Below are 2,765 nucleotides of genomic sequence, written 5' to 3'. Positions count from 1 at the left end.
CACATACTAATTGTGCTGTCACATAATTACATCATAGATAACAGCTGCTTTCCTCTTGAACTCTACATTACCAAGGACTCACTCGGAGCACTTAAATTTAATGCAATCAAAAAATTAAAAGTAGCTACTCTGATGCCCGTTTTGTTCTCAAATCTGAGGGGGCCGGACACTCCACAATGATATGCTTCAGGGTTTCTCTAACCGACATGTCGGAGCAAAATCTACAGTAGTTATCTTTTAGGTTAATGGGTTTCCTCCTCACTAGAACATCTCGTGTCGGATACAAATTGAAACGTAAATGTAGGATCGCCGATCTGAGCTGTGGTGATGGTGCTCTACATAAATATAGTTCCACATCTTTGTTTCATTTCTTTTTGCTCAAAACCACAGGCATGAAAATCCTTGTATGTGAGACGTCTTCTTGTTTCGATCCAGTCCATCCTGTATATTTTATCCTTGGCTCGATCCGGGTTTGTCATAAGAATATCAATTGTCACATCAGCTTTAGCCAGAACTTCAAAGATACATGTTGACCAAGTTCGAACAAATGCATGAGATGAAGACCGCGTATACTTGGATAAGATTGTGTGTGCATCAAGCACTTGCGTAAAAGGGCACAAAGATGCCAATTATATACAGCCATTAATTAAGTGAGCCCCAGCTCATGTCGCAGCCAAGGTCCTGGTATGCATTGTGGAAGACGAAGGACGCCCCTAGAAAATCTCACCTCTAATTTGTTCACAAATATCGCAGAGACTATGTTTTTTTCTCTCTAAACCATAAAGGATCGTTGGCATAACTTTCTTACGCCAATACATAATGGCCGATCTAATCGAAAATTTGCCAAATTTGTACAGAATTGACCGTGTCTAAGATATGGCTGAGATTAGTTTGTGTGCAAGCATTCTCAATTGTGAATCAACATGCGGCATTCCGTCGAACAATAGACCAAGGTAAAGATAAGTTGGTACGATCTCCAAACTCACACTTTTGATCTTACAGTCCATCTTGGAGCTATTGTTTAACCTTGGAGCGTAGATCACTATCTGATTTTTTTTTTTTTGTAGATTAATTCATTGTCATCAAGATAGTGCTGACAAAAGATGCTGTAGTCCTACTGGTGTTTTTTGAGACCAAGAACATGTCATCCGCATACCATAAAGCCTTAATAGCAATGCCATTCATTTTCGGAGATTCCGAACACACCTGTAAAAAGGCCTGCGTCACATCATGTATAAAAAAAATGAAGCGTGCCGAAGCAAGGATGCATCCTTGCTTCAACCCTCTTGCTGTTGCAATTGCTGTGGATAACGGGCCCATCAGTGATAACCTGATTTTTATTGTGGTGGTAGAGTGCAAGGCATATATGATGTCACATAATGTAGCCGGACAGTTTGCTTGGATCAATTTGGTCATTAACTTAACTCTTGAAACCGAGTCGAATGCCTAGTGTAAGTCGACAAACGCAAAATAAATCAATTGTTTAGAAGCATGTGCATGGACTTTAAGGGCATTGAGAGTTAGAAGGTTCACTGCGGTACCCAGACCTGAGACAAGTCCTGTCTGATTTGGATCACGTTGCTCGCATGTTCGTGACCACAGGCTAAAGTTTCTCAAGACTAATCTTGAGAAAATCTTTCCTGGGGCATCAAGCAAGGTGATTGACCAATAGCTTGTGGGTGTACCATGATCGCCTTTTTTAAAGATTGGGACGGTCAAAGATGAGCACCACAAAGCCGGTAATTGTCTAGACGTTAGGATCTTTTAAAAAACATTATTATATTGAGAATGCTGGCCCACTGTTTTGGATTCTGTTTGAACATGAAGTTGTTCAAGCCACCTGGCCCTGCTGCATGAGAGGACAAGGATTTGTTTATGAACTCCTCTATTAATTCCTCAGAGCATTCTAGATTCCAACCTGCTGTGGATTTATTTTCATACCTATAATTATCAAAATTCTCCTCTGCATAGAAGTGTGAGAAATGATGGAGCCATTGGGCTTCTGTGACCCCTTTCATTTGAATGCTCACTTGATTCTGATTAGAAGATTTACCAAGCAAGGCCCACACTTGCGCAGAATTTTTGTTTTGTAGCGAGAACATAAATGCCTCGCTATCAACTTGAAATAGTTTGGCTTTCCTGGCGCGTGTCCAATTTCGGTACCTAGACTATGTCACTCTTCCAGCTTGATCATGTTCACTTGGAGGAAGTCTGGCAATTAATCTTAATTCTCTCCTATAGGCTGCTCTAGTTTGCTGTGTAAGTGAATCAAAACCTGTGTATGCGATTAGGACGTGGTGTAACCTTGTCAATATAAATATTTCTGAAGGGAGACATGACATCTACATAGGACTCAAAATTGCACCTATTCGGATTTCGTACAATAGCCTCGTTTAAGGCTGAAAGTGAGCTGTCTGACCATCTAAAGCGTGTTTTCGCATTGATTGTCAGCATCTGATTGGACCATTGTTGTTTTTTTTCCTGTGAACATATTGGCCCACTGCCAATAAAGTGTAAGAAGAAGATGATCACTGGCTGTCTGCTTTATATTTTTAAACTTTGTGACCTTCTGCAATAAGGTGCCAGTCATATATATGTAATCTATGATGGATTTCAACATGCCCCTTTCCCACGTGTGGTGGAATATCTCCCACTATGGAACCATTTGTCATATGTAAGTTTCTATCCGCAACAAACTTTACCCACCTCTGGATGTCATGTGAATGACTGTGTTTTCTCTGCCTAAAGCAATCAAGATTAAGATC

This window comes from Ambystoma mexicanum, chromosome 5q (genome assembly GCF_040938575.1).
Source record: "Ambystoma mexicanum isolate Mex_15411 chromosome 5q, UKY_AmexF1_1, whole genome shotgun sequence".
NCBI classification, from domain to species: domain Eukaryota; kingdom Metazoa; phylum Chordata; class Amphibia; order Caudata; family Ambystomatidae; genus Ambystoma; species Ambystoma mexicanum.
This window is presented reverse-complemented; position numbering follows the sequence as displayed.